Source organism: Eptatretus burgeri, chromosome 9, assembly GCF_056783735.1.
Source record: "Eptatretus burgeri isolate ZD-2024b chromosome 9, Ebu_testis_v1, whole genome shotgun sequence".
Classification (NCBI taxonomy): Eukaryota; Metazoa; Chordata; class Myxini; order Myxiniformes; family Myxinidae; genus Eptatretus; species Eptatretus burgeri.
The window spans coordinates 59,271,391-59,285,234 of record NC_140969.1 but is presented as its reverse complement, the minus strand read 5'-3'; positions in this window follow the sequence as shown (position 1 = coordinate 59,285,234).

The window sequence follows — 13,844 nt, the reverse complement described above, 5'->3', positions numbered from 1 at the left end:
TCACTACATGTAAAGCCGAAGAGGGATCAACCATTGGGGCTGCTGGGGGAGGGAGGGAGGGAGGGAGGAGGTTGTTTGGGGTGTGGAGGTGAGAGGTGGGTCATATCCCTTCTCAATATTTTTTAAACAATAACTGTACATGTTGTGAGCATGAACAAACTCTTCCAAGATCTCCACACCTTTATGAAGTTTATTGTATTATGATCAGATATCAATCAGTCTTGAAGGCTGAGGTGACATGAATGATACAGAATCCATATTTAAACACGTTTTCAAAATCAACATGTCACGTACAAAGACTTAAGCATACCTCCTGAGCTGCCGTTTCCCCAGGCTTTTGGTTTTTGTCTTCCAAGAATCATACCTCATCTTTATTATGCAATTTAAGATTCCAGCATTATAGTGGGATGTATGACAGGATCATTGGAGATGAGTTGCATCACCCATGGATGCCACATGATCACTTATTGAACTTCTGAGTTGATGACGAGACAACTTCATGAACTTTACTTTGTTGACTTCCTCGTCCTATTAAAAAAAAAAAAAGTTGAAATGTTTGATAGCAGATCCAAACTGTTGCTTAATCATAAAATTAGTCTTTAGTGATGTAGAAATAAATGGTCAGATTTGTGGTACTCATTTTTTTCTGGAAATTGAAGTTTAAATATCAGAATATATTTATCACCCCCCCCCCCCGAGCCTGGTGTTGGTGCAGTGGGAAGGGCAGCGGCTTGGGCCACTGAATTATATATATATATATATTTATATATATATATATACACACACACACACAACACCAGGGGGTTGACTCAGCATGTCATCCTTCTGAGGTCGGCGAAATGAGAACCAGTGTACTGGGCCCGGTGTATGCCCCGGTGAGTATAGGTGCACCCTATCCCTGTGTGTCGTAAGAGGTGACCAGGGTTGCGTAAGGATGGGCATCCGGCGTAAAAACCTATGCCAAATCATTATGCGGACAACAAAACGAATTTCCATACCGGATCGGTTGAGGCCCGGGTTACCAACGGAGAACTTATTGAACTTCGGAGTTGATGACGAGAAAACTTCATGAACTTTACTTTGTTGAGTTCCTCGTCATATTAAAAAAAGAAAAAAAAGTTGAAATGTTGTTTGATATCAGATCCAAACTGTTGCTGAATCATAAAATTAGTCTTCAGTGATGTAGAGATTTGTAGAAATAAATGTGGTCAGATTTGTGGTACTCGTATTTCTTTTCTGGAAATTGAAGTTTAAATATCAGAATATCTTTATCCCCCCCCCCCCCTCCCCGAGCCTGGTGTTGGTGCAGTGGGAAGGGCAGCAGTTTGGGACCCAAAAGGTCCTGAGTTCAAGCCCCGTTTTAGGCCACTGAATTAATATATTTTTATATGTGTGTAAATATATATATAGAGAGAGATAGAGATATACGGACAGGAACATGGACACGGATATGGATACAGAGAGACAGATAGGGATACGGATAGAGATGGATACAGAGACAGATACAGAAAGAGATAGATATAAATATACGGGCAGGGACATGGACACAGGGATATGGATAGAGATACATAGGGATACGGAGATGGATACAGAGATATGGAGACGGATAGAGATGGATATTGAGAGAGAGACAGAGACATAGAGACACAGAAACAGAAACACAGAGACAGAGACATACAGAGACACGGATACGGAGACGGATAGAGATATCGAGATGGATACAGATATAGATATACAGACAGGGACATGGACACAGACACAGGGATAGGGATAGGGAGACGGATACAGATACAGAGATAGAGACGGATAGAGATATACAGAGACAGAGACAGAGACAGAGACAGATGAAGAAACAGAGAAAGATACAGAGACATAGATACAGAGATAGATATATGGAGATAGAGAGACAGAGATATTTCGAGATAAAGACAGAGATATATATATATATATATATATATATATATATATATATATATATATATATATATATATATATATATATATATATATATATATATATATATATATATATATATATATATATATATATATATATAGAGTGAGAGAGATGACAGACTGGTGTCGGGGCAGCGGATTGGGATCCAAAAGATCCTGAGTTCAAGCCCCGTTGGGCCACTGAATTGATACACCAGGGGGTTGACTCAGCCTGTCATCCTTCTGAGGTCGGCAAAATGAGTACCAGTGTACTGGGCCCAGTGTATACCCCGGTTAAAATAGGTGTACCATATCCGTGTCGTTGGAGGCAACCAGGGTTGCATCAGGAAGGGCATCCGGCGTAAAACATGTGCCAAATCACGATGCAGATCATACGGATGATCCGCTGTGTCGTCCCCTCACGGGAGCAGCTGAAAGAAGAAGAAGAAGAAATATATATATATATATATATATATATATATATATATATATATATATATATATATATATATATATATATATATATATATATATATATATATATATATATAGTGTTGTGGTTACCAAATTCGCAAACCACCATTCAGGTCCCTTAGGTGAGGTATCTCGGTAAGTACATGTGTAGTTAGGCCCAAACCCGTTGTCTAGTGGGAATACATGTCATTTATGCGTGCTGCGACTCTTCAGGATAGCCGTTTTTCTTTTACTATCTTTATTTTGGACCAACCGCCATTGTTACCACCACCAGTCACAACATCAACTACCAACCACAACGCCGCTTCACCACAACCGCCACGACCTTCACGTCACACCTCGCAACCGTCGCATCGCCACCGTTCTTGCGCCGCTTGTGGGTACCGGTGTTGGACTCGTGCAGGGCGCGCGCCGAACAGCGTGTACAAAACCACTGATTTTCGGATCAAAAACGGATCAAAAACGACACACGCCCACTTTTGTTCCGTCCAATCGGTAAGCGAGGGGCGATTTGGCCCCGCCCCCAGGGCGTTGGAGGGCGATCGATATATGCAAATTTATGGATCAAAAAGCATTCACGCCCACTTTTTCTCGGGCCAATGGGGAGCGAGGTGAAAGGTCGAAGGGAGGGGGTCAAAGATGAGAGAGCAAAGCCACGGGGCTGATATAAGCGACCGTGTTCGTCAGTCCAGTGAGTAGGAGAGTCGAAAACAGAGAGTTAAGACTTCGCGGGCGGTGGAGCTGGTCGTCGTGTGCGTTGGAGTCGGAGCGGAGGGGACGGAGCTGTGGAGAGGCGGCGAGGGCAGACGAGGGGGTGTTCGCGTCGTGCAGGGAGCTGCACCCCAGGGAGGCCGACAGCGCGACCTGGCCGAGGTGGAGACGCTCGTCGCGGGACAATAAAAATCCTCTATACCCCGAGCATCAGCAACCCCCTCCTGTTTCCCCCCCGCGCTGAGATAGTGCGACCAAGGGGGCCCCTTTCCCACCCCCTGCCAGACGCTGCCCGCGAGGCCCGCGGAGTTGAGGCACCATCGCCGCTCCGCGTCTCATCACCAGACGGGTAGGCCCGACCCGGTCTCGGCCTCAGGCCCGCCTCATCCTTGAGGGTATTCTTTCCTTGGTTTTGGGTATGTGTTGTCGGCGCCGTCTGTGAAGTAGAATTGTATGTTGCCGTGTGCTCGGTAGTCGGTATTAGCTCTGCATTGTGTCTTCGCTTTTACATTTGCTTTTTGTGTAAATTGCATTGTGTTTTTTCTTTTCTGTGTGCATTTGGTGGAATTGTATATGTGTGCTTCCCGTGTGCCGCGAATAAATGTGCTTTGTGTTGAACTGTTTCCCGCTTCGCTTCGTCATTTCCTTCATTGAATCCTCATCTTGCTTCACGTAAAGGGTTGGTAGTGGGCTGAATACGCCCGATAATTAATCGAACCGTCGAGGTCGACGATAACACCGCTCGGTTATCCCGATAGTACGGAACGGGTCGCTTAAGTGGCCCGTGTCCGAAGTCGACCTGCGGCGAGGTGCGATCGCCCGGTCTACCCTCCGCGTGGGTACTTAGGTAGGTCGAATTTGGCGAGCAACACTATCCCACGCGGGGGCTGATTGGCTCGATCGCGGTGAGACCGAAAGGTCCACCCGTGACTGGTTCCCGGCGTTAGTCCGAGAGGGTCACGACTGGATTGTCCGTCCGGTGGGCGACGTGCCGCGATTCGAGTTACGTGGCCGTCAGCACGCCGGCGGGCGCGAATACCGCAACACTGGTGTCAGGAGTGGGATACAAATTCATCGCCCTCCTCGCGGCACTGGTATCGGAGAACAGGAAAACGGGCTCTCCTGTCTCTGGCTAAATTCACGGGAATCGGTCCAGGGGTGAGAGAAGCGACCCCCGATTCCCTCCAAATTACGAGCGAGCGAAATTAACCCTTCACGAGAAGCAAGATGGCGTCTCAAGGCGAGCGGGAGCCGGGGGTATTAGAAATGGATGTAGAATGTGTAGAATCCATGGTCCAGGATGGAATCCCCGAGCAGGAAATGTTGATTGTGCAGGAACACGGACTCGCCCAACTGAACCCAGAGCCCGAAATGGGTGCGGCAGCAGCCGCAGTGTATGACACCTCCCCTCCCCCTCTCCACCAAAACCTCCCGATTCTTGCCGAATCGGCTCACCCAAGCGCACCCGACATGGCCCAGCTATTCGCCATGCTGGCGGCAATGAACAAGCAAATGGAAACGAATGCGCATGAAATGAAAAACAAAATGAAAGGCATGACCAAACAAATAATCGAAAAGATGGATGCAAACACAACTGAATTTATAAACGAAATGAAAGGCATGAACAAGCAAAAGAAGGAAGAAACGAAAAAGCTGCGGGGTGAGACGCAGAACATGGGCCGATGCCTGCAGGCGGGCATGAAGGCCGTGACAAAGGAAATAATAATAGTTGAGACAAGGGAGGTAAAGGGTGAAGAGGTGACCGAGTTGGCAGAGACACGGGAGACAGAAAAAATAGAGGAGAGACTGCACGATGAAGACGGGGTAAGTGACGCACACACACACACGGAGGTAGTGGAGGATAATGGGGGTGAGCTGGCGGACTGGGTAGAGACCCAGTGCGAGCACCTGGATGGCCTCCTCCAGGAACGAGGGGAGGGAGTCTGCCCCCTTGAGGCGAGTCACGACCAGGTGAGTTCGGTCGTGCTTTGCGAGGTTGAGAGGACGGGTGCTGTGAACAGGTGCACGGAGAGCTTGGGGGGTATAGAGGCCCCGGAGACCCTTGTGGGGACACGAATCCCCAGTGTGGTTGTCCCTGTGTGTGTGGTGCAAGGTGTGAGTGCGGCCCCGTGTGTGGAAGCGACCCCGTGTGTGATTGGTGTGGTGGCGATGGTGCCAGAGTGCGTGCTTCCCAGCACGCCGTGTGTGGATGAGGCACGGAGTGTGGATGAGGCACCGCGGTTGAGTGCCCCCGCGTGTGTAAGTAGTATGGTTTGTGTGAGTAGTGAGGCACGCGTGAGTGAACGGCCGTATGCAAGGGAGACCGTGTGTGTGAGAGAGCGGTATGTGAGGGAGATGTCGGTTGGCATGCGGGAGCACGCAGCCGCGTCTCCCGGTGTGAATTTAATGGAGTGGACTGTGTGCGTCGTAACACGCAGGTATGCGTGTGTGGAATGGAGACGGAGACGGCGACAGAAGAAAGAAAGCCGAGTAGCGGCTGTAGTTGTTTCGGGGACCGTGCCGGGTTCACCCAGCAGTGAGCACGCGGTTCGTGCTGTGCAACGCACGAGACCGCCATGTGCTCGCTTGCGAGAGTGAAGTCCCGGTCCGGAAACGCCAGCGGTGGATTTGCCGATCCCGCGGACGGACAAAGTTTAGGCAGGTAAATGGATTTGGACCGGACGGGTTCTCCACGCGATCGTGTGTGTTAAGCTCCAACGGGCAAAGCACATGTGTTCGCGTGGGGAACCCCTCGAGACGTGGGGCTTGTGTTTTTTTTTATGCGCAGGGTGACGTCATGGCTGCACGTGTGGTTGGAATCCGGCAGGAGGGGTATCTCTGCCGGATGGTACCGTCCAAGGAGGGACGAGGAACACGTGCAGCTGCATGACGTCACGGGCAGGTGCAAAGTGCGCGAGCTCTGAGTTGCCGCGCAGGTGCTGCGCATGAAAAAAAAAAAAAAGAAAAACAAGCCTCACTTTCGGGTGCACAGGATTCCTGGGCAAAGGGTGAAAGACCCCCTTAACTGGGCACAGGATGGAAACTAGTTAGGGGGAAGGGTTAGCTTAGTTAGACCGACTTCATGGGGCAGGGGTAAGTCCTCATGGAGTCCGTGGAATGGATTAGTTAGAGGGATTGTAGTGAGATTTAGGTTGGGAAATTTATTAATGATTTATTTGGAGACAGAGACAGACTTTGGATGTGTAGAGTTGACGTAGTTTAGCTACGTAGTGTTAAAAGGAACGTGCTACTAGTTTAAGGGACGACGTGGGAGCACGAGTTAGTTAGGGGATGCAGTTATAAGGATGGCAGAGTTCAGTGGTGTGTGTGTTGAAGAGTTGGTGAGTGAAGTGGAAGCATGTGCTTGGTGATTGAGTGAGGCCAGCGGGTCTGTGTGTGTGGAGTGAATGGGGAATGCATGGTGCGATGAGTGATTGGGAGGAGGAGTGACTCCCGCCCAAGGGACCCCGGGGTCAGAGTAAAGTGAGTTAGCTGGGTTAGTCAAATTGAAAAATGGAGGTCGTTTTGCTGTTGGTGGGAATGTAGGCTCGAAACCCATTTGGAGGGGTGCAGGAGCCCTGTTGACGGGCTTGGGAGCGTGGCTGCGAAAGGTGAGTATCGCTGAGTGGGTACCCCGGGCACCAGGCTAGTCGGCCGCGGTAGGCCAAGGGCCCATGGGGGGCCGGGATAGCGTAGTGGGCACGGGTGCGTCTGCTTGGTGCGGAGGCTCGGGGTGCCATTAGCCGCGTGGGCAGTGTTGTGGGCACGGGTGACCCTCGGAAAGGGGCCCGGGAGGCCGGCCTGCCACGTGTGCGTTTCAGGGGAGGTGCCATGGGGGGCACTCCCCGGTGTTAGGGAGCTGGTAGGCTCGGAGGCAGTGTAGTGCCCGGGGGTGCCATAGCGGGAGATTCGGCAGAGGGTCGTGCCTGCCAAAGGGAGCCACGTGTCCCAGCCAGGAGACCGTGTGAGGGCACGGAGAGAAAATTGGGGGGCGAGGCCCGAAATTGTGAGGACACCAACACAGGCGACGGGAATCTGGGTTTATAGAACCAATAGTTTAAGCGAGAGGCGCTTGTTGAAAGCCCCGGGGTAGTTTAACAGTTAAATGGTTAGGGTAGATTAGGAGATGTACCCCTCCGCACCATCCATCCCCTCGCTCTCGTTGTGGGCCGCTGGACCCACTTTGGGTTAAGATCGCCGAACTCTGGGGAGGCCATTCTGAGGCTTGAGTTGGGCCTCGACACAGGACGTTAGCTCTCCCTTATTCCCCTCCGGGAAGGGAACGTAGGGGTTGGGAGTAGGCTAGGTGACAGGATTGGTTAGCCGAACAAGGACGATAAAGGGGTTAGGGGACGATTTATAGAGGGGAAGTAAAAATAAAAACAACAAAAAAATAAGTTGGGGCTAAATTGGGGTTTGACAAATTAAGGGAGTGGGTATGTACAGTGACAGGCAAAGGCGATAGGTTGGGAGGGAGACAGGTAGGTAGGTCCGAGCCCACCTTCCAAGTGGCCAGCACCACCGCACTCCCTCCACCAACCTCCACTGAACGGCAAAGGCTGGCCAGCTTCATCTGCAGCTGCTGTGCTGCAAGGCCTGTGCCGGCTGGATCGTCTGCCGGCTGGCTGTTTTTCTGCAAGGCCTGTGCCGGCCAGTTCATCTGCTGGCTGTTTTTCTTCAAGGCCTGTGCCGGCCAGTTCATCTGCCGGCTGTGTTTGCCTGCAGCGGCCTTCTTCTGCGGGCTGTGTTTGCCTGCTGCCTTTGCCATGCCATGCCCACTGCCCAGGTTCACCGCCCCGTTCAATTTTTGCTTTGCCCCCCCCCCCCTTGTTCATTTCCATGTGTGCCAGGATCAAGGCAACAGTTTGCAAGCTGCGAGAACTGCCCTGTTGGCAGCTACAACACGGGCCTGCAGTGGCGGCCCGTGCACCGTGTTTGTGTTCATCCATCCATTCGTTGTGCTCATTGCGTGTGCCACTTGAGCTGGCACGGAGACTGCGTTTGTGCAGCCGATGCACCGTTGTGGTTCACTGCGTTCAGTTCAAAAAGGAAGGCCTTGGACTGCGTGTGAGCAGCCAGCCACGTTCCCTGTCACCTGCATTGTTTTGAGCCAGAGACTGCATGCGAGCAGCCTGGCTCCCTGCTAACTGTTTTCTTTTGCAGAGTTCAATGATCCTGGGCCATGGTTTAGTGTAAAATTTGTAAGTTAAGGTTAAGATGTACTGTACATATGAGTGCGCCCCCGGCATGTTTGTCTTAGCGCCGGCAATTTTATTTAAGTCGTCCGTGTGAGTGAGTTTGTTTAGGTAGTTACGCAGCCCTCAGGTTATTTATTTTGGGGACACGAATACCATGAATGTCGCACTCAGGGATCCGTAGGTAAAATGTACTAGGGGAAAACTACACATGATGGCACACGAAAATTTGACGACTCGGGACGAGTCTGTAAAAAGGGGAGCGTTGTGGTTACCAAATTCGCAAACCACCATTCAGGTCCCTTAGGTGAGGTATCTCGGTAAGTATATGTGTAGTTAGGCCCAAACCCGTTGTCTAGTGGGAATACATGTCATTTATGCGTGCTGCGACTCTTCAGGATAGCCGTTTTATTTTACTATCTTTATTTTGGACCAACCGCCATTGTTACCACCACCAGTCACAACATCAACTACCAACCACAACGCCGCTTCACCACAACCGCCACGACCTTCACGTCACACCTCGCAACCGTCGCATCGCCACCGTTCTTGCGCCGCTTGTGGGTACCGGTGTTGGACTCGTGCAGGGCGCGCGCCGAACAGCGTGTACAAAACCACGGATTTTCCACTTCAAAAACGGATCAAAAACGACACACGCCCACTTTTGTTCCGTCCAATCGGTGAGCGAGGGGCGATTTGGCCCCGCCCCCAGGGCGTTGGAGGGCGATCGATATATGCAAATTTATGGATCAAAAAGCATTCACGCCCACTTTTTCTCGGGCCAATGGGGAGCGAGGTGAAAGGTCGAAGGGAGGGGGTCAAAGATGAGAGAGCAAAGCCACGGGGCTGATATAAGCGACCGTGTTCGTCAGTCCAGTGAGTAGGAGAGTCGAAAACAGAGAGTTAAGACTTCGCGGGCGGTGGAGTTGGCAAGAAGGAGCTGGTCGTCGTGTGCGTTGGAGTCGGAGCGGAGGGGACGGAGCTGTGGAGAGGCGGTGAGGGCAGACGAGGGGGTGCTCGCGTCGTGCAGGGAGCTGCACCCCAGGGAGGCCGACAGCGCGACCTGGCCGAGGTGGAGACGCTCGTCGCGGGACAATAAAAATCCTCTATACCCCGAGCATCAGCAACCCCCTCCTGTTTCCCCCCGCGCTGAGATAGTGCGACCAAGGGGGCCCCTTTCCCACCCCCTGCCAGACGCTGCCCGCGAGGCCCGCGGAGTTGAGGCACCATCGCCGCTCCGCGTCTCATCACCAGACGGGTAGGCCCGACCCGGTCTCGGCCTCAGGCCCGCCTCATCCTTGAGGGTATTCTTTCCTTGGTTTTGGGTATGTGTTGTCGGCGCCGTCTGTGAAGTAAAATTGTATAAGTGTTGCCGTGTGCTCGGTAGTCGGTATTAGCTCTGCATTGTGTCTTCGCTTTTACATTTGCTTTTTGTGTAAATTGCATTGTGTTTTTTCTTTTCTGTGTGCATTTGGTGGAATTGTATATGTGTGCTTCCCGTGTGCCGCGAATAAATGTGCTTTGTGTTGAACTGTTTACCGCTTCGCTTCGTCATTTCCTTCATTGAATCCTCATCTTGCTTCACGTAAAGGGTTGGTAGTGGGCTGAATACGCCCGATAATTAATCGAACCGTCGAGGTCGACGATAACACCGCTCGGTTATCCCGATAGTACGGAACGGGTCGCTTAAGTGGCCCGTGTCCGAAGTCGACCTGCGGCGAGGTGCGATCGCCCGGTCTACCCTCCGCGTGGGTACTTAGGTAGGTCGAATTTGGCGAGCAACCCTATCCCACGCGGGGGCTGATTGGCTCGATCGCGGTGAGACCGAAAGGTCCACCCGTGACTGGTTCCCGGCGTTAGTCTGAGAGGGTCACGACTGGATTGTCCGTCCGGTGGGCGACGTGCCGCGATTCGAGTTACGTGGCCGTCAGCACGCCGGCAGGCGCGAATACCGCAACAATATATATATATATATATATATATATATATATATATATATATATATATATATATATATATATATATATATATATATATATATATATATATATATATATACACATACATATATACACATACATATATACACATACATATATACACATACATATATACACATACATACATATATACACATACATACATACACTACCAGGGGGTTGACGCAGCCTTTCATCCTTCCGTGGTCGGCGAATTGAGTACCAGTGTACTGGGCCCAGTGTATGCCCCGATTAGAATAGGTGTACCATATCCCTGTGTGTGGTAAGAGGTGACCAGGGTTGCGTCAGGAAGGGCATCCGGCGTAAAAACCTATGCCAAATCATTAGGCGGAAAACAAAACGAATTTCCATACTGGATCGTTCGAGGCCCAGGTTACCAACGACTGCCACCCGTACTGGTGGTCAGCAGCGTACCAGTGGAAATTGTGCTTCTGCTGGGTGAAGAAGGAGACGGGGAAGGCGAGTCCGGAGGCAGTGGGAGAGGGGGAAGAGTCGAAGTGTGGAGGTGAGAGTTGGAACTCTAAATGTTGGGACGATGACTGGCAAAGGGCGAGAGTTGGCTGAAATGATGGAGAGAAGAAAGGTGGACATACTGTGTGTACAAGAGACCAAGTGGATGGTAAACAAGGCGAGGAGCATTGGAGGTGGTTTCAAACTGTTCAACCATGGTGTGGATGGGAGGAGAAATGGTGTCAGGGTAATCCTGAAGGAAGATTTTGTCAAGAGGGTATTGGAGGTAAGGAGAGTGTCTGACCGAGTGAAGAGTGTGAAGTTGGAAATTGAAGGGGTGATTATGAATGTCATCATTGTTTGTGTCCCGCATATGGGGTGTGAGATGGAGTATAAAGAAGATTTCTGGAGTGAGTTAGATGAAGTGGTGGAGAGTGTATCCAAGGATGAAAGAGTGGTGATTGGAGCAGATTTCAATGGGCATGTTGGGGAAGGGAATAAAGAGGATGAGGAGGTGCTGGGTAGGTATGGTCTCAACAAGAGAAATGTGGAAGGGCAAATGGTGGTAGAGTTTGCAAATGGAATGGAAATGGCAGTGATAAATACGTATTTCAAGAAGGAGGAACACAGGGTGACATACAAGAGTGGAGTAAAGTGCACACAGGTGGATTACATCTTAAGCAGGAGATGTAACCTGAAAGAGATTAGAGACTGTAAGGTGGTGGCAGGGGAGAGTGCAGCTCGACAGCATCGATTGGTGCTCTGTAGGATGATTTTGGAGGTGAGGTTGAGGAAGAGAGTGAGGGCTGAACCAAGGACCAGATGGTGGAAGCTGAAGGAGGAAGACTGTTGCGTGGAATTTAGGGAGGAGGCGAGACAGGTGTTGGATGGTGGTAAAGATGGGTGGGATGATTGGGCAACTCCAGCAGAAGTGGTGAGGGAGATCGCTTGGAAGGTACTTGGTGTGACATCCGGACAGAGGAAGGAAGATAAGGAGACTTGGTGGTGGAACGAGGAAGTACAGGAAAGTATAATGAAGAAGCGGTTGGCAAAAAAGAAGTGGGATAGTCAGAGAGATGACGAAAGTCGGCAGGAGTACAAGGAGTGGTGGCGAAAGGCAAAGAGAGAGGTGGCAAAGGCCAAGGAAAAGGCATATGACGAGCTGTATGAGAAGTTGGATACAAAGGAAGGGGAAAAGGATTTGTACCGATTGGCCAGACAGAGGGACCGAGCTGGGAAGGATGTGCTGCAGGTTCGGGTGATAAAGGACACAAGTGGTAATGTGCTGACGAGCGAGGAGAGTGTGTTGAGAAGGTGGATGGAGTACTTTGAGGAGCTGATGAATGAAGAAAATGAGAGAGAAGGTTGGAAGAGGAGGTGAATCAGGAAGTGGGGTGGATCAGTTAGGATGAAGTGAGGACTGCTATGAAGAGGATGAAAAGTGGAAAGGCGGTTGGCCCAGATGGTATACCAGTGGAGGCATGGAAGTGCTTCGGAGAGACGGCAGTGGGGTTGTTAACCAGATTGTTTAATAAAATCTTGGAAGTGAGAGAATGCCGGACGAGTGGAGATCAAGTGTACTGGTTCCGATTTTCAAGAACAAGGGTGATGTGCAGAGCTGTGGAAATTACAGAGGGACAAAGTTGTTAAGCCACACCATGAAGTTGTGGGAAAGAGTAATGGAAGCTTGGTTGAGAGGAGGTGTGACGATTTGTGAGCAGCAATATGGGTTTATGCCAGGAAAGAGCACCACTGATGCGATGTTTGCTTTGAGAATGTTGATGGAGAAGTATCGGGAAGGCCAGAAGGAGTTACATTGTGTGTTTGTGGATTTCGAGAAAGCTTATGATAGGGTGTCAAGAGAGGAGTTGTGGCATTGTTTAAGGAAGTCGGGAGTGGTGCAGAAGTATGTGAGGATTGTGCAGGATATGTATGAGGACAGTGTGACAGTGGTGAAGTGTGCGGTCGGAATGACGGACCGGTTTCAGGTTGAAGTGGGATTGCACCAAGGATCGACTCTGAGCCCTTTCCTGTTTGTAATGGTGATGGACAGGTTGACGGACGAGATCAGACTGGAGTCTCTATGGACGATGATGTTCGCGGATGACATCATGATCTGCAGGGAGAGTAGGGAGCAGGCTGAGGCGAGCCTTGAGAGGTGGAGGTACGCACTGGAGATGGGAATTAAAGAGAATGCAATTAATAAATACTGTAATTATATTCAATGTGAAGAAAGCTAATGGCACCACACACCAAATTTTATCACAGACAGGGAAAGGGACAAAACCGGGGGACTCAACTGCTGTTGAACAAGCAGGCAATTATGAGGCTCGCAGGCAATGAGGAGACGAACAGGTGGTGATGGCACATGACAGGATCCAGGGACATTGCATGGGGCAAGGCAAAAACGATAAAAGGGTAGGCAGGGCGATCCTCTCAGAGCTCTTCTCAGAGATCCCAACTCATCTTCTCCTCGGAATTCACCATTCTCCACCTTCTCTCCATCTTGTTCTCCTCAGAAGTCAATGGTTCTTTCCTCACACACAGCCAACCGCTCGATTTACTCCTCCATCTTCTCCACAAGCAACGCTTCGCCCATGGAAGGCGTCTATCACGCCGCCCCTCTCTTTTCAAGTGTCCTGGCGCCCTCAGTAGAGTTTTACATCGGGATTTATACACAATTTACCTAAACATAATCCCTAACTAATTACTACCATGCACCACCCCCTGGATGGAGCACGTACAGCAAGACATTCCTTAAGCTGACATCATCTTCTTCTTCTTTCGGCTGCTCCCGTTTGGGGTCGCCACAGCGGATCATCCCTCTCCATTTCGCTCTATCCTCCACATCTTCCATTGACACTCCAACCGCCCGCATGTCCGCCCTCACCGCATCCATGAACCTCTTCTTTGGCCTTCCTCTTCTCCTGCCTGGCGGCTCCATCCTAAGCATCCTTCTCCCGATATACTCCGCTTCCCTCTTATGCACATGTCCAAGCCATCTCAATCTCGCCTCTCTCACTTTGTCTCCAAACCGTCCTACCTGCACTGTCCCTCTAATATACTCATTCCTTATCCT